The sequence below is a fragment of the Ambystoma mexicanum genome, chromosome 2q (assembly GCF_040938575.1).
Source record: "Ambystoma mexicanum isolate Mex_15411 chromosome 2q, UKY_AmexF1_1, whole genome shotgun sequence".
In the NCBI taxonomy this organism is placed as follows: domain Eukaryota; kingdom Metazoa; phylum Chordata; class Amphibia; order Caudata; family Ambystomatidae; genus Ambystoma; species Ambystoma mexicanum.
The window spans coordinates 589,657,721-589,680,886 of record NC_090924.1 but is presented as its reverse complement, the minus strand read 5'-3'; positions in this window follow the sequence as shown (position 1 = coordinate 589,680,886).

Sequence of the window (23,166 nt, the reverse complement as noted above, 5' to 3'; positions counted from 1 at the left end):
CATACCATCACCTCAGTAAATGAAAGATCTGATTCTTCTAAAAGAAATATTTTATATTATGTGAAGGACTGTGATATATCTCTCACTGTGATGTCCAGAATTATATAAATTCCCCTCATTGATTTTTTGTGCGAGAGTAAAGGGGTCACAATTGATTTTAAGATATGTTACAATAGGTTCTGAGCTTGGGGTTTTAGTATATTTGTATCGTTCTCTCTTAAGTTTATGACCCGCTGTTTTTATTAACTTTCCTACAATCCTTTTGAGTTTTGTGTCCACTAGCTATATTTTTATGGAAATGTATTTGTATGATTGTATGTACATGTATACGATGCTCTTTCAGGTATCCAGTTAAAATGTCGAAATAATAATTTCGAATGACAAAAATGTCGAAAAAATTATACCTAACTTTTTTTTCTCGATTGTCTTATTTTCTTCATTTACATGTTTTTTTGTTTCGCGAGGGAAAAAAAAGGGTCAAAAAAGGGGGATTGGTGAGCAACCCCCCCATTTCAAACAAAAAATGTAAAAAACAAGACCTTCTAAATTTTTTTTAGGTATCATTTTTTTGACATTTTGGCATTCGAAATTATTTAATTTAAAATAGTCACTATAAACCGCACTTTCATGGTTTTATGGCGAATAAAGAATTTTGATGATGATGATGAGGATATACCTAACATTCTATTTGGCACTGCACTACATGAGCAATAGGGGTATTCTTGAGTATCACCCTTCTCTGTTAGCAGAGGTGCCAGGGAAACCCAAGCGTTACCTGAGTGACCTCCCATGTGGTTGTCTCATAACTTGGCTTGGCAGCAGGGTGCTGCAAAGACCATGTTCTTATAAATCTGCTCAAACAATGCCGCTGACTGAGAATCTTTATCAGACCTTAACTTACAGGGCTGTAAGAAACCACGGATCGATAGACACAGCTGGGGGTGGAGGCTGAAGTTTATAAACACTTGGCCAATTCATTGTCAACAGCAGTCCACATTTGGGGGGATGGGTGTTGTGAGACACGCCTACACATTTTCAGCTTCCTTCCATGCTTCAAGAACCTCAGCGATATGTTCTACCTGCATTTTTGATAGCTACTGGAGGGGCTTCTATTGAGGTGTGAACTCACACAGAAAGAGGTGCCCATGCTAGGGGGTATCCATACCTTCTCCAGTGCAACACATCTATTGTGCATGGTAGGGCAAAGCTAGTACAGGAAATGAACAAGGGGCAGGAGAAGCATGGTGCCAGCAAAATGAGGATTGCACTATCCATATTGTTAGTCTCTCCTATCGAAATAGAGAAATGAGACCCTCTGAGGGGTCTCCATCAGTTTAGTGGAGAGCCTCAGCCCCTTGAAAGCGATGAGTTCTCAGTGTTTATGGGGTATACAGCTATTAGCCAAAATTGTCTCCCCTTAAGCGCAGTCCGATGGGACGGTCAACACCTGCAGATAAATCCTTATTAGAGGTTCGGGAGCGCTCTGTTGACTGCCTAAATGAAGAGAAGTGCTTGGGCACTCGAGAAGGTTTCTTGGTAAAGGAGAGGCTGGGAAAGTCCTTGTTAACTCTAAAGTTGAACAAGAGAGTAGCAGAGAAAGCTGGCATAGGGTAGAGTGGCAGATGGCATTCTTACGACCATGGGATGCTCAGAAGATCAGGCTGGTTATCCCTTGAGCACATGTGCTACGGATACAACTGCACAACTAGGTGGCGATGCCCAGGTAGTCTCTGAAGCAGCACATATTACAACTGGATGATACCCCAGCCGCCCCCCTGTGAGTCATGGGAGCTGTAACTAGGATCTTCATTTATGGCTTCATCCCCAATGCTGAACACCCACAAGTGGTGCATACTGCAGGTAATAGGTTTTAGCAATTTCCTAGGGGCGGTCATTTCCTAGCATGATTCATTCACTTGGTTACAACCATAGAAGAGATTAAGAACAAGCCTTTCAATTTAGGAGCAGAGACATCTGCCGAACTGGCTTTTTTTGACAAATGATTGGCGATTATTTATAAACTGGTGATTTTCTTAAATGTGAGAAAAGGGGCTCATTTTCTTCAAAACGGGCCTAACCCTCCCAAGAATAATAATATTCAGATGTCTCTTGCAGTTGTTGAGCCACAGTGTGCAATGGAATGCTCCATGCAGCAGACAGGGCCACAACCTTCTTAATAATAATAATTTACATTTATATAGCGCTACGAACCGTCAGGCATCTGAGCACTGCTTATTATTACCCACAGTGGGTGGTGCTCATTTATCGACCTTAGAAAGATGAAAGGTTGAGTTTGGCCCTCACGGATCCGAACCTGTATCAGCAGGCTCCACACGGATGTCAAAGCAAGTGCTCTCCTCAGTGTGCTATCTGTGCTTCTGTGACACTTAGGCATGCCCATTTGGCCGCCACTTCTGGGGGTGGGAATGCCGCGGGTCGAGGAATTGAGCAGCCTGGTCTCTCTTCTGTGTCCCCTGTATCTCATTTAGGATAACATATTAACAAGCTAGCAGGGCTCTCTGGATGTACCTGTAGCAATACAACTCTACCTAGTTGCTGGTCTGCTGCAGTCCTCCCTGAAACACCCAGGGGTGCAAGCCTTGCAGCGGTTTTATGAGCTGATGGAGCCTTTTTGACTAACACCTTGGTGGGAGGGACGGCCATGTTGGGTAGGGAGCCTGACCATGTGCTTGCGATTGGAAAAGCCCAGGAAGGTTGCCCAGCAATGACTCCATCAGACACGGATCCCTTGGAGTAGTGGAGAAAACTTGATTTTATATGTATTTTTAAGGTCGGACACATGGAAATGCAAACCCATATAAACACTCATTTATTAATGAGAGTCTAGGTTTTACAGATATTTCTTTCAAGATGTATACTTCCATATGCATTTCATATGTCTGCATGTATTGCTGTGGATACTATTTACATTTTGGTTTCATTGATCCCTATTTTTGTACCTGTTTAATACAGTGTAGGGATGTTCTAACGAAAAAGGGAATTTCTGGATGTTTAATCAAAACAATTGGGCTCATTACGAGTCCGGCAGTAACCGTGCCGGTACCGTGTAGGTTGCCACTGGACCTGTAATGATTTACCGATGCCTGACTTGCCAGTAACACAGAGGGATTACAACCCCAGCGTTTCGGAAAGTCAGGCGCCAGTAAATTGTAATTCCCCATTCCCGTAGAACTCGATGGGAATGGGGAACACGGAAGCACGGCACCATTAATAACAGTTGCAGTACTTCCGTGATGGTCTGCTTACCGTGGCCGCTGTGTCCGGCAGGGTCTGACCTGCTGGGCACAGCGGCTCCATCAGGCAGACTCGTAATATGCCAGTCTGGAAAGAACAGTGCTGGTAAACTTACCGGCACCGTTGTTTCCGGACTGGCATGCTTGGTATGAGCCCCAATGTGATCTTCCTGACGCGCAATTGAGCTAATCAACCCCAGTTTGGGTTTGAGAAAAGCAGATATTATTTCAGCCGTAGAAAAATGGCATTTAAATTCTGCAGGTAATTCCTCTGCAGTTATTTAATGATTTTTCAAAAGTCGGGGCTGGAGGGCACTCAGCAGCATTGTGCCAAATCGCCCAGAGAGATATCGAGTCAAGCCTTTGATGACTTGTATGGGTGTAAGATGCTCTTACCACCATCCCATCTCTAACCTAGAGAGCTACTATTTTGTTATCACGAGATAACAATGGCCCTGTCAATAGATGTTTGGATTTGATTTCTTGGAATATAGCTGGAGTAAAGAATAAGCTATTTAATGCAGATTGGATTAGAAATTTTGATGCAATCTGCTTCCAATACACGTGCTTATTAGGTGTGTTTACTCTGAACGATTATTTTATTTTTTCTGTGAAGGCGGAAAAATGTATAGGGGTCGCCACTAGGGCATCATTGCAATCCTATTACTTCTAACTTCTCCTTCCCTGATTGAAACGATGCTTATTGGTCAGAACAGATGTTTACATTATCTTTGTCCATCCCTAATGGTATGCAATAATTGAAGATTATTAACATTTATAACCCTCCAATAAAAATAAGCCGCCCTCTTATTTCTTACATGAAAAGTGACATTGCAAATGTATTACATATTGAAATTATTAATTATAGGAGAGTTTACCACTAAATTAGTGCCTCCTCATTTAGAATATAATGAAAGCATCATTTTGGAGGAATATCATTGGATCACAAAAATGAATAATTTTAATTTGATATATGATACCAGAGGAAAAGCATTAGGCAGATGTTCAGTCAATATATCTGCAAGGTGCACTTCCAATCAGGAAATCAATCTCGATGATTGATTACTGCACAGTAGATTGTTAGTCATACATGCATTCCTGAATGCATTCAAAGTGATCCTAGACGTTCCCAATTCAGAATTGTTCCCAGTCTATTCTCAAGCTCGGAAGGTATACTTTTGAAAGAATTATCCATTCTCAAGAAATCAATCACATATTGTTAATTATTGTGAAGTAGTTGGTGGATTCAAATATTTTTGTCAATCTCTATGAACAGTTGATGGAGCTATTAGAAGGAAATCCTTTTATATAAGAAGGGTGCTTCCACAAGAGAGTCAAATGGAAGACACATGACACCCCTGGTTTGATGTGGAAAGCAGAATACTGAAAAGGAAATTGGATAGGCAAGTGAGGAGTTGTGTGTGCTCCACATTGTAGTGTTTTTGTCTTAAACATCTGCATTTAAAATTGTTAAAAGCGAAATAAGAAGAGTTTGTGATTAAACAATGGGATCTTTTGGAGAAGGCTGGGTGTATGAATGTCAGTAAACTCTTCTGGAAATTGTTTCCAAAGGGGCTTGAGAATCATGGGCCGGAAGTGTATAGTTTAATCTCTTTGGCCAGTTGAATAACACTTTTTCAGGAAATGTTCTTTGATCTAGCCCTGGCTAATATAATATTCTCAGTGATTATCTGAGAAGTGGCTTAATTTTTATGGAAGAAGAAATGTTTGCGTGCATTAGGTTTTTTAAAAAATTTGAAAGCAGCTGGCCCGGAGGGACTAAGGTTGAATATTTTCATTTGGTTTCCTGCTTTGTGGTCACCCATTTAGGTACGGCTTTTTAATGCAATTAGTAAAATAGCTGTTACGCGGTTTCTCACTCTGATTACATCCTACATGCCGGTGTCTGAAGGCAGCTGCACTGGTGGATTTTGTCTGCTGCAGGATTATCCCACCTCATTCAAGCGCTAAGGGAAATATAGTGATGTAAACATGTTTACTAAGATGGATTTACGTTGTCACAGACTGTTCTAAAACCCCCACTGTGTCTCTATGCATTCATAGGCATGCTGCATGTTTTCAAATTGAAATATAAGACCTTAACATGGCTTTGCTAGGGTTGTGGGAGATTGAGTCTCCGTTCTGAAGAAGGGGTGGTCCGCTGTACGTTGAATGTGATTTGTACTCGGCAGACATTAGTGTTCAAGGTTGAATCACGTTTTCTCCATTAATTGAAGGTTCTGCTTTTATTCTGGCCCTGAGGAAGACTGTTTTTTGAGAGTCGAAACTAGGAGCATGTATTCCCAATTTTGGCATAGCAGACTTTTCAATACGATACCTCACTTAGCCCCATCGTGATCAAAACAAAGTTTTCCCATCAGGGAAGAACACATATCCACGAATATAACCAACAACTGGTGGATAAAAGAAAAGCAATAAGGAAACTGAAATTAAGTGCTCATAAATATAGCTCGCAGCCAAAAACATGAGAAGTAGAGAAGGCAGTGAGAGCCTACAAAACATGGCTTCAGCAAAATCGTCATGGTCTGTATCAAGAAGACTTGGAGGCAATGTTGCGTGCAATTAGTGGTAAAAAAATAAGAGCTTTCTGGGCACTAATTAAGGGGACCACAAAAGGACCCAACCTTTGCCTTCAAAACAGTGTGGCTGAACGGAAATGGGTTGACCGCTTCTCGATGCTATACAGTAAACCGCAAGGAAAAAATTCATCCAGAGCCTTGGTAATAACAAAAAGAAAAGAAAACCTTGGTCCTTACCGCATGATAACGAATCTTTACTAACGAAAATAAAAAAACGGAACGGTTTGCAAGCTCCGGGCCCAGATAGCATCATGAGCGACGACGTCAAGAAACATCCAGTACAATGGGCACAATTCATCAAAGAAGTCCTTCAGAACTGTATACGAACTAACTCCAGACCGCCTTCATGGAAAAAAGTGGTGGTAGTCCCAATCTTTAAAAAAAGGAGACAGAGAAAACCAAAATCACTATCGTCCGATAGCTCTGCTGGACACTATAGGGAAGATATTTGCCTCCTTAATATTGGACAAGCTACAAGATTGGACCACCCAGTCCGCATGCTTCCATCCCTGGCAGGCAGGCTTTGTGAAAAACCTGGGTACCTCAGGGAACATACTGATTTTAAACATCTTAAAGGTGATGGAGGGCAGACCAAGACTTTTTATGGCGTTCGTGAACCTGGTCCAAACCTTCGACCAGATCCACCGCGAAAGGCTTTGGAACAAACTCGAAACAAGAAACTGTCCCGATGATATACTGAGCCCTATAATAGCCCTTTACTCCGGAACCTCAATGTTTGTGCTCCTGAATGGAGCAGGAAGCATATCCAAATCTATCAGCACAGAGCGTGGAGTGAAACAGGGGTGCCCACTGGCCCCAGCCCTATATAATGCATATATAGCGGATTACATGAACTCGGAGCTGGACATAACATCTTTTCCCCCGGTGATTGGAAACTCTAAAATATCAAGACTGTTGCACGCGGACATCATTATGATGGATCAGACGCCCATTGGTTTATAAAGGCAACTAAACAATCTGTCGGCTTACCTAAAAGAGAACCATCTTCAGATGAACAAAGAGAAAACAAAAATAATGTAATTTGAAAGAACCTCTAAAAAATTAGCTGAATAAACCTGAATACAACTGAGCAGGAACATCGACGGCAAAAAACTTGAAAAGGTGAAAAGCTTTAAATATCTGGGAATTATCTTAAACAACATGTAACAAGATGGACTGGGCTTGTAGGTACAGCTGGTCAGTTTGGCGACTCTTTACTATTGCTGAAAGTATGGTTGATTGCATCCAGAAATTAAATTAAACTGGGGACAGGTACAACCCCTTATGTTCCAACAATATACAATATCCTGTCGCAGGTCTCTGGATTGACGGTAAGCCACAAAAAAAAAACCTGTCAAAATTTTTTTTGTAATGAGGGTATGCCAAGGCATACAAAATAATCCAAGACAGTGCGCCTTTGATAATAATTGTGTGTATTATAATCATGCGATAACTGATCATAACATTTGCCCTTTGTAGTGATTATTATAATCATACGATAACTGATCATAACATTTGCCCTTTGTAGTGATTACACGTGTTTCGGCCTAATGTGGCCTTTATCAAATCAGGGCTAGTATAGGCATACTATCATAGAGTAATAAAACAATAATAAAAATGAGATATTATTTCATATCAAGGTATTACAGAATCAAAAACGTCAAATTCAGGCGAAATTTCAACAATTTTGGCATTATTAATTATTTACAAAAGATAACAATCACATCATATTTACTAGAAGAAGGATGTAAGAAGAAGATCGGGGAGAGACATGTAAAAACAAGAGAAGATTGATCCATTAGTTCCATTTAATCTCAAAAAGTTATTTTTGGTGTTACATATTTAACCAAAACCTTATGACTAATAACTGTGTTGGCTTACCCACGCCTGGGGTTAGTAGCTCCTCTTTTCTTGATGTTGTGTAGGGTCAGATCCCATTAAATGTATCTAATATCAGAAAGGAATTATGATTTATACATTACCATATGGGTATCGTCCCATGCTAAATCCCTAAGTATTATCTGAAATGAAGTCATTGTTACTGTGCAATGCTTAATTAGGGTGAGATACCCAATGCAAATAACTGGGGATGTAAAAATCCCAAACAACGCCATCTGACACCTGTTAGTAAGCGTTTACACAAACACAAAGGCGCGGTACAGTATTTCGGGTGACCAAACACTCTTATTCCTTTACTATATGGCGTCTTTAGTTATGACATGTCCAAGTTAGCTGGAAAAGCACCCATTTAGCTCGACCAAAAAATGTTTTGTTTGTGTTAAGCAAACGAAAAAAAGCATTGTTCACATAGAGAAAAAGTTATGAAACACATTAGTGCCAGATTACAACAACAATTACGATTTTGTGATGCAAAAACACAGCAAAAATTACTATTAACTAGAAACTATCTAGCATACAAGTCATATGGTTGTGTTTACCGGATGAAACTGCATCGTTTGCAGTGAAAACACATTAATGCCAGGTTACAACAACAATTACGAATTTGTGGTGCAAAAGCACAGCAAAAATTACTAGTAACTAGAGGCTATACAGCATACAAGTCATATAGTTGTGTTCACCGAATGAAACTGCATTGTTTGCAGTGAAAAGAAAAAGGAAATTCTAACGCGCATTAGCACGATGTTTACAAAACAGGATTGTTTTTGATGCTACATTAACACGGCAAGTTTTAGACTAAAATAGAAAATAAATCAAATTGCAGATGAGCTCTTAGGTTCCAACCGCATACGCATGCATACTTCAAACGATGTCCCAAAGCAATGCTGCCCGTGGGCCAAGTAATCTGCTTACCTTCACTAAAACGACCTTGAATCACACGCGTCGGCTTCGTACTGGGAAGCCCGGCGCCATCTTGAGAGTGTTTAAATAGTTCCCATGGGAACCTGAAGTGCCTGCTTGGTCTCTGTTGCTTAGCAACCCCTACATTTGGGTCGATTTGGAATTACCACCATTTACCACAAATATGAGTGAATGCGTGTAAGAAAAAGAATGAAAATTAAACGCATGTCTCTGCTCAAATACCAATAGGAGGCACAATTCATTGTGCCTGTAGATTACAAATCATTAACCTGTGAAAAGTCCCAAATAATGTGTTCCAATACATTTTAAATGTGCTGCACTTATTCGAACGCAAATATCGATATAAATCATATTCTGGATTCACATATGGGTGTCAGATCTAGGATGTGAAGATAAATACATCCCATTCAGTTGCACTGATAAGCAGTTAATATAAAGAGAAAAATATATATATAAATGAATGTAATTCCATAAACGTTGGGGAGTGTGAATGGGAATTAGATGTAGAATGCAAACAGAAATTACATTGATTCTCCTTTAAATCATGAAGTCAATAAATTGCTATTATGCGACATGAATACATATGACAAAAAATCTTGATTACTATAGAAATGATACCATCTCAGTGTCCAAGTTCAACCCAAGCATGGTTGTGTTGAAAAGACAAATTATTCTGGCTTCGGCTTCTCTTAGGGTTTGTACTCTGTCTCCACCCCTCTTATTCATTATAACATGTTGTAGGCCTATAAATTGGATCCTGGCCTTATCGTCCAATTGATGGTTCTTCTGCCAATGTACTGCTAAGGGTAGATTTGGGTCCTGACTACCAATTTTAGCCAAATGTTCACGGATCCTGGTCCGGAGTTCTCTTTTGGTGCTGCCTATGTACAGTTTTCTGCAGGTGCATCTTATAGCATACACCACATACTTGGTTCTGCAGTTGATTGCCTGTGTAATTGTGAAAGCTTTTCCATTGCGGCCCTCAAGTTTTTTTGTTTTATCAGCCGCAAATTTACACATTGTGCAAAAGCCACACTTTCTAAAAACTGGCTCAATTGGATTGAGCCAAGTAGTTACTCTCTTGTTGGTTACATCTGGTAACAGGGATGGGCTAATGATTGTCTTGATGGTATTAGCTTTTTTGAAAATGATTGTTGGTCTATCATCAACAAATTTACTTAAATGTTCATCCAATTTCAATAAGTGCCAATGTTTCTGTAAAGTGTGTCTGATGAGTTGGTGATCCCGGTTGAATTTGGTTATAAACATAAGTTTCATCTGTTTAGCTTCACTATGTTGTTTAGGAATTAGTGTTTCTAATTGTAGTAAGTTTTTAGTTTTAGCGAAAGCTTGTGGCAATGGTTTATTGGGGTATCCTCTTTGTTTAAATCGAGTTCTCAAAAAAGTACATTCTTGATGGAATTTTATATCATCTTTACAATTTCTCCTTGCTCTTATATATTCTCCATACGGTATATTATGTATGGTGGCTCGTTGATGACAGCTTTGTGCATGTAGCACTGAATTAACTTCTGTTGGCTTCCTGAATGTCCATGTCTCTAAATGATCATCTCAGACATGAATAGTAAGTCCAAAAAATTGATTGATTGGGAATGATGTTCTTCCGTGAATTCAATCTCAAAGGGATTATGATTCAATCTCTCGACAAAATACTGGAATTCTGTAACTGACCCATCCCAGACCAGAAATATGTCATCTATATACCTGGTCCAATGGATTACTTGATTTGTGAATGGCGGATCTTGGTACACAGTATGCTCCTCTAACATCCCCATAAAGATATTAGCTAGTGACGGGACATACTTGGTACCCATCGCTACTCCCTTAAGTTGTTGGAATATACAATTGTTGAAAATGAATAGGTTTGAGTCCAAAGTTGATTGCAGCATTTCTTTTAGCATCTCAATTTGACAGTAATACGATGCAGAATCATCTTTAAAGGTGTGATCAATTGCTGCCAAGGCCCATTTGTGTTGTATAGACGTATACAATGCTTTGACATCTAAGGTAGCCAGTATGAAGGAATCATGCCAAACAAATGATTGTAGCGTTTGTATCAGACTGGAAGAATCCCGTAGGTAAGATTTAACTTGAGTAGCACGTGGTTTGAGGATCGCATCTAGATATTCAGATAAGTTTCTGAAACCCAGCCAATACCACTTAGAATTGGTCGTCCTTCTGGTATAGTTTGATAGTCCGTATGTATTTTAGGCAAAAAATACATTGTTGGTGTTACTGGATTAGGTATGAGAATATAGGAACGTTCTTCATCTGTGTCAAGCTGATTGGCCCGAGAGGACCGCGTACCTGTAGTCTTGGTGGTTGGTCTCGCAGAGGTCGCCAGTCTGGAGTCCAGGAACTGATGAGATAGCGGCACGAGGAATCAGCCTCTCCACCACCCAAATGAGGAACTGGGTGAAGGATGGACCAACCCCCAATGTCACAAAGGCACTCTCCCAGGTAAGCGTGACAAGAGGATGTAGGCTCAGATGGAGGGAACCATAGTCCAGGTAGAGCTTGTTGTCCAGACCATGAATCTTCCAAGAACCTCAGTGCAGCGACAGTTGATAGATAGACCAGTGTAGCAGAAAGGTATTCGTAGTAGGCAAAGGAGCTTGGCTGGTGCAGATAGTTCCAATGGTACACAGGATGAGATTCGGAGTCAGGCAAGACAGGAAAGAGTGAGGACAGTTGGAACTAGTTGTCTGGCCAATTAGAGAACTGTAGGAACGTGCCCAAGATGGAACAGGGGGAATGCAGGCTAGTGTGGGATAAGTCCCCTCTACACAATGATGACTCAGGACAGAACTCCGGAATGGGCTGAGGGAAGACTGACCCAGGGCAAAACCTAGGTAGTAGCTGGAGGCTGGCTGGCCCAGGGCCGAACCCAGGTGAGGATTGAAGGCAGGCAGGCCCAGGACAGGACCCGGATAAGAACTGGAGTCAGGCTGGCCCAGGGCAGGCCACAGGTAAGGACTGGAGGCAGGCAGGCCCAGGACAGGCCACAGGTAAGGCTGGAGGCAGGCAGGCCCAGGACAGGCCACAGGTAAGGCTGGAGGCAGGCAGGCCCAGGACAGGCCACAGGTAAGGCTGGAGGCAAGCAGGTAGGCCCAGGACAGGCCACAGGTAAGGCTGGAGGCAGGTAGGCCCAGGACAGGCCACAGGTAAGGCTGGAGGCAGGTAGGCCCAGGACAGGCCACAGGTAAGGCTGGAGGCAGGTAGGCCCAGGACAGGCCACAGGTAAGGCTGGGCAGGAACAACGAGGAAAGCGAAGCAAACCGCGTTGAGACGCGGGCAGCTTTGACTAGCGGCCTCTTTTATGGGCCGCCGGCGCCCGAGAGGCCTGGAACGCAAACCGTTCCGTTTCCGGGCGCCGGCGAACCCAGAACGAGGCTTGGAAGGCAAGCCCCCACGGCGCATGCGCGGAACCGAGAGAGAGGACCTCCGCGCATGCGCCGAAGGCCGCCGGCCCTGTAATCCGTTGCTCCCCTCCCGGCGAGTCCCCAGACGCGAACGCGCGGGTAGACTCGCCAGGAGGAAATGGGAGCGGCAGACCCCAGTCTCCCGCGTGACATGACACTATGCCCCCTCCCAGGAAGACCCGGGGCCCCAGGCTTCCAGGGAAACCGTACGTAGAACTCACGTATCAGCCGGGGAGCATGCACGTGCTGGCGCGGTTCCCAGGTACGATCACAGGCCGGGTACCCCTTCCAGTCAACCAAATAGTGGAGCACCCCTCTACGGTACCGGGCATCACAGATCTCGTGTACCTCAAACTCAGGGCCCCCCTGTACCAAAACAGAGGCCGGACGAGGAGAGGTGCGGCCATAATCATCGACCACATAGGGTTTTAACAGGGACACGTGAAAAACGGGATGTACACGCCAGGAAGAGGGTAGGTGAAGACGGAAGGCTACAGAGGACAACCGTTTGGTGATAACAAAGGGTCCCAAATATCGAGGGGCCAGTTTGACGGGCAGATTGCGGAGAGGCAGGTTCTTTGAGGACAACCACACCTTGTCGCCCTCCTGGAAATTAGGTTCTGCACTCCTCTTCCTGTCTGCCTGTCTCTTCATCCGATCCTTGGCTTCACTTAAGATCTTGTGTGCAAGTTCTTGCTGTTCCCGGATGTGTAAGACCAGACCATCAGCAGAGGGAACAGTACTAGACGGAACTGGTTGAAAAGGCATTAACCGAGGATGTAGACCAGTGGAACAGAAGAATGGGCTGACTCCAATGGAGGCATGAACAGTGTTGTTGTAGGATACTTCGGCCAGATCTAGCCCACCTTTCCAATTAGACTGTGTGGCATTGGCAAAACAGCGGAGGTACCCCTCCAAAGTCTGATTGGTCCTTTCGGTTAGCCCATTTGTCTGTGGGTGATAGCCTGAGCTTAGAGCTCTATGTATTCCCAGATGACCACACACCTGTCTCCAAAATGATGAAAGGAACTGGGTACCTCTATCCGATATGATTTTCTCCGGTAGGCCGTGCAACCGGTAGATGTCGTGCAGAAACGCTGAAGCCATTTGAGTAGCTGTAGGGATTTTCCGGAATGGGATGAAATGGGCCAGTTTGGTGAAGCTGTCCACAACCACCATTATACAGGTGTACCCTTCAGATGGAGGCAAATCCACAATGAAATCGGTGGCGATGGTATGCCATGGATAGGGAGCCACTTCGGTGGGCATTAACAAACCCAATGGTCGTCTTCTGGGAACCTTGCACTGGGCACATATTGGACAGCTGTCAATGTACTTCTGGACCTCGGTCGCCCAACCAGGCCACCAGAACTGTCGGGATATCAACTCTCGAGTGGCTCTGACCCCGCGATGTCCTCCTATGGGTGAATCATGGAATCCGTGTAGAATGCCCCTTCTAATGGCTCCTCTGGGTATGTAGAGTCTTCTTTGAAAAAACAACAGTCCGTCTCGTTCTGATACTAGTTGCCGACTAAGAAGGGACGTTCTTTCTGGATCCGACCGAGTGGCTTCCGCGATGGACTTAAGGTGAGAGGACAAGGCCAGCAGAAAATGGCGTGGAGAAATCAGTGGCTGTTCTGGACAGGGCGTCCCATCTACGTTTTCCAGGGACCTGGAAAGCGCATCCGCTTTCGTATTGGAGGTTCCCGGGATATAAGTAACATGGAACTCAAACGGAGAGAAGAAGAAGGCCCACCGGGCTTGACGAGGAGTCCGACATTGCAGAGAGCGAAGATATTGCAGATTGCGATGGTCTGTCCGCACCTCCACAGAAAAGCGTGCTCCGAGGAGAAAATGTCTCCATTCCTCGAATGCGGTCTTGATGGCTAACAGTTCCCTTTCAATCACCGCGTAGTTTCGTTCGCTGGGACTCAACTTGCGAGAATAATAGGCTACTGGATGTTCTACCAACGTGATAGGATCTTTCTGAAGAAGGACTGCCCCTACAGCAAAGCTGGAAGCATCGGCCTCCACTATGTAAGGCAACTCTTCCTGGGGATGGCGCAGGATCGGGGCAGCCATAAAGGCCGACTTCAATACGTCGAAAGCCCGGGAAGCCACGAGATCCCATTCGAACGTGATCTTGCTGCTGGTTAGCCTGGTGAGGGGCGCCGAGATCTGTGAGAACTGTGGGATAAAGCGCCTGTAAAAGTTTGCGAATCCCAGGAAGCGTTGGAGAGCCTTGATATCGTGTGGATGTCTCCATTCTTGTATGGCTCGCACCTTCTTGGGATCCATCCCAATGCCTTCTTGATTGATAACAAATCCCAAGAATTCAATGCTGGGTTGGTGAAAGCTACATTTCTCCGCTTTGGCGAACAGGTTATTGACGGACAGCCGATGAAGGACCTCACGAACATGTTCCACATGCTCGTCTAAGGATTTAGAGAATATCAATATGTCGTCCAGATAAACCCAAACGGATAACCCTAACAGGTCACCAAAGATGTAGTCCATGAATCGCTGAAAAACAGCGGGAGCATTACATAGGCCGAAAGGCATAACCCTGTATTCAAAATGCCCAAAAGATGTCTTGAAAGCTGTCTTCCACTCGTCCCCACTCCTGATGCGCACCAAATGATAAGCTCCGCGGAGGTCCAATTTGGAGAAGATTCGCGCAGTATGCAGGGTTTCAAGGATGCTGCGAATTAAGGGTAAAGGATACCGGTCCTTGGCTGTTATGTCATTCAACTGCCGGTAGTCGACACAGGGTCTCAATGTACCTTCTTTTTTCTTTACAAAAAACAGGGGGAATCCTGCAGGCGATTTCGATGGCACAATGTACCCCTTTTCTAGACTCTCCGACAAATACTCCTGAAGAACTAGCTTCTCGTCACGTGTCAAAGCATATAGTTTCCCATGGGGAATAACGTGGTCCGGTAGCAGGTCAATGGAGCAATCAAAAGAACGGTGTGGAGGAAGGGGTATGTTGCCAGGTTCAGAAAACACATGTTTGAATTCGGAATATTCCTGTGGGACCAGAGACGTGGAACATAGATGAACCCCATTGCTGTCCGTTATTAGAGAAGTCGAGACGGTCCTGGTGGGAACGGGTAGCTTGCATTCTTGAGCACACCGTTCGGATGAAAAGGTCAAGGTCTGGGTTCTCCAGTCTATCAAAGGATTGTGGTGTTGCAACCAAGGTAATCCCAAAACCATCTTGTAGTTCGGTGACTTGATAACATCAAAGGCTAGTTCCTCGTAATGATCAGCAATCAGAAGGGCCAGTCCAACTGTGAACTGACTAACGGGTCCAGAAGACAAGGGAGTACCATCAATAAGCTCCACCGACAGAGGCGTGTGTCTGGAAACGAGTGGTATCTTATGTCTGGTGACGAACGTTTCGTCGATGTAATTGCCGGAAGCCCCACAGTCCAGTAGACCGGATACTTCCAGGTTCTTGTCTGGTAGTTTAATTCGGACCTTCAGGGTCTGTAGTACCGCTGGTTGCATGGGCAGACGTATAGAACAAATAACAGAAGGGTCTGAGGAAGGAATGGGACCTGTCGTTGCCCTTCCTGTATACGACAGGTCTCCTAGTTTCCCGACTTCTTCTTCTGCGGACGCAAAGGACACGTACCCAAATAATGTCCAGCTGCTCCACAGTAAAGACACAAACGCAAAGACCTCCTTCGTTTCTTCTCTTCTTCCGTCAAAGGTCCCCTCATGGCTCCTACTTGCATGGGCTCAGGTCCGGACTCGGTCGACCCAAACGAACCAGCAGGTGTGTTGGTTGTCCGGGGACCGCTTCTGTCAAGCCGACGTCTCTCAGCCTTTCGTTCGGCTAGCCTTTGGTCAATACGGAGTACTTGATCGATCAAGAGTTGAAGGCTCTCTGGTTCAGGGATGTGAAGTAACTCATCCTTGTACTCCTCTCTCAGGCCTCGACGAAACAGTGTCTTCTGTGTAATTTCGGGCCACTGGGAGTCAGTAGCCAAAAGTCGGAAACGGCTGATGTAGGTGATGACGTCATTGCTTCCCTGTTTGTAGTCCATCAATTGATTCTGTGCAACGGAGGCCAGGTTCGGCGTCTGAAATACCTCAAGAAAGGCCTTTTCAAAGGCAGCAAAGTCATTCAAAATAGGACTGTTCGTAACCACAAACGGAGTTGCCCAAGCTAATGCGTTCCCAGTTAGGTTCCCCAAGATGTAACCAATCTTGGCCCTATCAGTGTTGAAGTAGGTAGACCTGAAGAGAAAGTGTATTCTGCAGTGGTTACAAAACTCCGCCACCCGTCTAGGGTCTCCGTCGAATTTGATGGGTGTTGTATGAGCCAATGATCCCTCTCCTTGAGAGGTACTAGGTGCTCCTTGCGTTATCATTTGTCGTAATGTTTGATTCTCCTGACGCAGGGCGGTCATCTCGGCCCTGAGCGCTAGCAACTCGTTCCTCATGTCCTGCGATTCATCCATCTCTGAATCAGGAGGAAGGCGTCTCAATCTGTCAAGCTGATTGGCCCGAGAGGACCGCGTACCTGTAGTCTTGGTGGTTGGTCTCGCAGAGGTCGCCAGTCTGGAGTCCAGGAACTGATGAGATAGCGGCACGAGGAATCAGCCTCTCCACCACCCAAATGAGGAACTGGGTGAAGGATGGACCAACCCCCAATGTCACAAAGGCACTCTCCCAGGTAAGCGTGACAAGAGGATGTAGGCTCAGATGGAGGGAACCATAGTCCAGGTAGAGCTTGTTGTCCAGACCATGAATCTTCCAAGAACCTCAGTGCAGCGACAGTTGATAGATAGACCAGTGTAGCAGAAAGGTATTCGTAGTAGGCAAAGGAGCTTGGCTGGTGCAGATAGTTCCAATGGTACACAGGATGAGATTCGGAGTCAGGCAAGACAGGAAAGAGTGAGGACAGTTGGAACTAGTTGTCTGGCCAATTAGAGAACTGTAGGAACGTGCCCAAGATGGAACAGGGGGAATGCAGGCTAGTGTGGGATAAGTCCCCTCTACACAATGATGACTCAGGACAGAACTCCGGAATGGGCTGAGGGAAGACTGACCCAGGGCAAAACCTAGGTAGTAGCTGGAGGCTGGCTGGCCCAGGGCCGAACCCAGGTGAGGATTGAAGGCAGGCAGGCCCAGGACAGGACCCGGATAAGAACTGGAGTCAGGCTGGCCCAGGGCAGGCCACAGGTAAGGACTGGAGGCAGGCAGGCCCAGGACAGGCCACAGGTAAGGCTGGAGGCAGGCAGGCCCAGGACAGGCCACAGGTAAGGCTGGAGGCAGGCAGGCCCAGGACAGGCCACAGGTAAGGCTGGAGGCAAGCAGGTAGGCCCAGGACAGGCCACAGGTAAGGCTGGAGGCAGGTAGGCCCAGGACAGGCCACAGGTAAGGCTGGAGGCAGGTAGGCCCAGGACAGGCCACAGGTAAGGCTGGAGGCAGGTAGGCCCAGGACAGGCCACAGGTAAGGCTGGGCAGGAACAACGAGGAAAGCGAAGCAAACCGCGTTGAGACGCGGGCAGCTTTGACTAGCGGCCTCTTTTATGGGCCGCCGGCGCCCGAGAGGCCTGGAACGCAAACCGTTCCGTTTCCGGGCGCCGGCGAACCCAGAACGAGGCTTGGAAGGCAAGCCCCCACGGCGCATGCGCGGAACCGAGAGAGAGGACCTCCGCGCATGCGCCGAAGGCCGCCGGCCCTGTAATCCGTTGCTCCCCTCCCGGCGAGTCCCCAGACGCGAACGCGCGGGTAGACTCGCCAGGAGGAAATGGGAGCGGCAGACCCCAGTCTCCCGCGTGACATGACAATCTGTGATGAGGCCCTTTCTATGCCAATGGATGATAGATTCCTCAATATGCTTCAGTATCGACTGCCGATCTGTTGGTTGTAATTGTCTGTAACATCCAGGCGTCATTAGGTGATTTTCTGCCATCCGCAAATAGTCATTTCTATCCATGATCACGATATTGCCACCTTTATCGGCCTCTTTGATGACTATCAATGTATCCTCTGATAATGATTTAAGGGCTCGTCTTTCTCCTCTCGTAAGATTGTCTTCTGCATGTCTTGTTCTACCTGACTGATTTGAGTGTCTTGAAATATCATACAGGTCGTGGGTAACCACTTTATAGAAGGTATCTATAACACTATCTGATGACAACTGTGGGTTAAATTTAGACTTTGTTTTCAACTCCTTGGTACTTAAGAGATCTGGTTTGATGCTTAATTCATGAAGGAGGTTATGCATTTCAAAATCTTCATCCTCAATTAACGATCTTAACAAAAAAGTGTCCTCTATGTCCTTGATGGTGAGTTCACTGATGGGGATCTGTATTTCTTTAGGTTCATAGTTGGTTGATACCTTTGTAGCAAAACATTTTTTTAACCTAAGCTTACGTACAAATTTAAACAAGTCAATATGTATGTCAATCTCATTAAGTTTATTCGTTGGTGCAAAAGACAATCCTTTATTCAGTAACCTCCTTTCAACGTCTGAAATATTTCTTGTGGAGAGATTCAATACTAGATCTTTGTTCATTTGTTTTTGTTGAATTCCCTCGAACTGGCCCTTGTCTGTCTTTTGTTTTCTGCTCTGTTCTCTTGTCCTGCGATGCCCACATCCCCCCCTCCTTCCTCTCCTCCTGACTGTGGTATGGGTATATTCGGCATTGGTGATAACTGAAAACGGACCATTTTTTGTGGTAAGTTCCTATTACCTTTTTGTATCTCTTAATCTGATTCATGTAACCCTTGTCCTTGTTGCTTTGTAATACTTCTGCATCAGCAGTATCCGGTTCTGAATCCGCTTCTGAGCTTGCAGATGATGTATTAGGCGTCAAACTCTTTGATGATGATTTGGTATAACTATCATATTTGTTTGAAAAGTATAAACCCTGTCCTCCTTGTAATCCCGATCATCTCGATAACTTTTTCTCAATTTTCTGATTTTTACCTCATCTTGGTATATTTGTAAAATGTCATACATTTTATCAAAATTCTTTTGTTTCGTCTCTTCACTTGATTTCATTTCCTTGATTTCTTAAACAACAACCTGCGGGGACACAGCAATGCAAGACAGCCTGTTTGAAAAAATAAAATATCTGTCAGCACAATAAAAAGTAATTGGCAGAAAATATGGACGCTTTTCGCTAAGAACGGTTCTAAACTTTTATAAAAGAAAGGTAGTTCCAAGCTTAACATGGCACCGAAGGTATGCCTAAAATCCCAGAAACCATCTGGCAATAATTAGAGGGAATGTATTGGCGGAAGGTTCTATCTCTCCCACAGGTGCTACCTATGAAACTAATAAAATGAGAACTGAACCTACAGTCAATGAAGACTATAGTAGCCTGGAATGGGTTGATGCTAAATAGAAAGGCAATCCTCCCATCTCCACCTTTGATAATGAAGATCATCAAAAAAGAACTGGACACAGGAACTGGTAAGACACTCGAATCCTGGGCCTGCAATAACATCTGCCTGCTAGATTGGGCAGGGAGCTCGGAAGAGGAATTGAAAAGTAACCCCACAAAAGTTAAAAATCTTATACTAGAGAGCGATTGGACTCAAACATTGGAAGAAGCATCAACCTCGAAAATGATCAAAAACTATCCTGTCAACTTGGTGAAAATTATCCGAACAAGAGTGACCTGGCCAAGTGTCTGAATAAAAAAAAAACGACAAAATATCCTCATAATTCGGCTCAATCTAATAAACACACATGAAACCTTGGCACAAAGAAAAGAATCCAAGACAAATAACTGTCACTTTTGCAAATGCCCAGACAAGGAAGAATCTATAAGACACTTGCTTTTAGCATGCACTGTAACCAACGATATGCGCGACAGGCACCTAGGCCATTTCTTTAAAAACCTAAGACACTATGAGGAAGAGGAATGGTGGAACAGAGTTATGAGTGGGGAATACAACAGTTGGGTGATAGCTGTTGTCAATTTCTTTGAAGAATTGGGCTTAATTAGATCACTCAAGGGACAAGCAGCCAAAGGCCCTGCACAATCTTCTTCAGGAAACACATTATACAGTCTCCAAGAACGACATAACTTGGTGGCAACTCGCATAATCAACAGCCCCAAATCGGGATAAGGGATGATTCCTTTTACTTTACTTTCTTTTCTGGTTCTTTCCCCTTCTGGTTCTGGTACTAGTTTTTATTTTTTGATGTCCCAAAACTTGTAAAAATTGTCTCCTGTTTTGCAATTAAACCAAGTATAAATGTTAAAAAAAATAGCCCACATTGGGTAAGAGACATTTATGTTTGCACCTTTGGGGCATCTAGTTGGCCGCAATATATGTGTTCACAATATTCGAGGTGTGGGACATAACTCTCACACTAGACCTTTTTTTACCAACACATGTTTTCTATTGTGTACTGCCTGCATACATGAAAATGTTTGTCCTATATGTGATATGTGTTCATCTGCACATGTTAAGGGATTGGTTTTATTTTGTTTGTGTAACATTTCATGTTTTTTGTTTTGATGGATTTAAACTGCAATCATTTTAATGAATGTGTAGATCTTGTATATAAAACATGTTTTGTAATTATGCAATACATGTTTCTTGTTTATGGTGAATTTGTCTAGGTCGTTGGTTTAGTTTCCCTCAGGAAAAGGTTCTCTGGTTTGTTGTGTGATCCACGTACTAATGACGTGATGTGTAGGTACACCATTACTCATATGTGTACCAGGAAGTATCTTCATTTGATCGTGTAATCATGCCTATGCTCGGGAGAATGTGTTTTTTTGGGATTAGCAAGTTAGCTTTCATGCCTGCTTCTTGGAAATGTACTTTTATCGTTCAATTGTTCAAAAAAGGGTTATCCTCTGACCCCCATTGTTATGGACTAATTTCACTTCTGGATATATAGAGCAACATCTTCACTAAATGCTTGATGTTTAAATTGGAGGAGTGGGCTTATACTAAAAATATTTAGCAATGTTCAGAACCTGGCTTTATGAGAGGATTTAACACTAGAGATCATTGCTTTACTCTGAGCACTATATTCGAGAAATACTGTATGGCCAGGGGTATCAGGTAATAATGTCCCAATACATAATGTTGCTGTGCAAAGCCATTGGCGACATTATATATGGTAACATTATGTATAGGGACGGGTTTTGGGGATGTCCCCTGCTTTTTGTAAAAAAACAAAAAACACATTTGGGGGTTGCAGGGGTGTCCCCCGCATGTTCAATGTAATAATGTCTCCGCAAATAAACTGCGTAATATTTGTCAGGAGACATTTTTGCCGGGACATTATTACATGGAACCTGGGCAGGGGGGTATGCTCCATGTGGCATTCCTGGATTAGGAAGATACTGTGCCAAAAGCTAGATGCTCTCTGGGTCCACAAGTGGTTACTACAACTCATTAACGTATTGTCATGATGCCTACCCCGGGGAACCGGACCAAGTCCAGCAACCCCGGAAGCAGGCATCAAGTCATTCCAAGCAAGCCCAACAACCCCTGCTAGGGGCTATTTGGGTGCAGTCCTGGCGTCTATGGCGCCAGGCTCATATGGAGCGTCAGTCCTGGCGCCAAAGGCTCCAGGCTCATAGATTAAAACTTACCTGATGCAGACCATGCTGCAAACTTACCTGACGCAGACCATGCTGCAAGAGCTCCAAGCCAAAAGAGGCTTGGGAGGGACTACTTTACTTAGGGACTATTTTTTTACTCGGGTGGGGCTGGGGAGGAATACTTACCTGGGAATACTTTGGAGGCTATTTAAACCACGCCCGAAGAGCAGCACACGCTTCGCGTTATTCTGCATCCAGTAGCGTAACGCTCACCGTGCCTGCAAGTCTGCATCCAGTCTTCTGCCACGCCCACCTCGAGTCTGGAGCTCCTAGGAAAAGGGAGAAAGAAGGAGAAAAGGTTAGAACAAGAGCAATACCTTTGATCCTTACCTGAATTCCCGATCCATCGCGCCTTCGAGCTGGAAGAAAGAAGTTATTTTATGCGCGTCGCCTCGCCTGCTGCAGCGCCGCGCTGAACTCGCCGGCCTTTGCAGCATCTTCACATTCCACCGCATCCTTCTGCATGTTCCCGCCGCACTCCGGCACCTAAGGGGAAGACAAGAACAGCAAGGTGAGCCAAGGGAATACACAGAGGCAATATTAGTTACCCCCCATAGACTTACCTGATTTTACCACCGGGGGTACTATTTCTCTTCACGGGTCGGCGCAGCTTCCACTGTATTCTCGCCGAACCCCGGCCCCTAAGGGGAAACAAAAGGACAGCAAGGTGAAACAAAAGGACAAACAAGGGGAAACCTCATCACCACAATAGACTTACCTGATTTTACCGCCGGAGGCGTTATTCTTCGAGACTTCATACTTTCTCTCAGCGCCTGAATAAGGGAGAAAGCAACAGGTTACATATTGACATTATTTTATCTAAATGTGTTGGATAATACAAATCCTTACCTGAATATTACCGGTTGCCACGAGGAACTCTTCGCTAGGGTCAAGCTGCAACCTGCAAGGAATCGGACAGAGGGAAAGTCAGACATTTGAACTCTTACGAACTACATACTTACAGCGTCTTGCCGGGAATCTCAGAGTCAATATTGTTCTGGAACTCACAAATTCCTTCGAGCCAGTGAAGCAACTAGTTATCTACGCGCCCCTGCACTCAATGCAGGATGGAGAGCTCATCTTTTCAAACAATCAGGTGAGACTATAAGAGGGGACATCAAAGGTGATCAGTGGGGAGATCAGCGTGAGTGGGGGGGACTAACGCTCAACTCCACGGGTGGTTAATTTCCTTTCTCCATTTGCAGAAGAATATTTCTACGGGCCAAGCAAACAAAGCTAGGTGGGCCAGTACAGTCCGTCATCTCGGCACTACGCATCACATTGGTGGAGACCGCAGCTGTCCAGTTCAAATCGACGCCCCTGTGGGAGCCAGGTGAGCGTAACAGAACGTGAAGCCTACCCACAAATTCCCACCCGGGCGTTATGGATACCTCAGAAACTGACCAATTCGCCCAATTACTAGGGGAACTGAGGGCTGAAGTGCATTCCG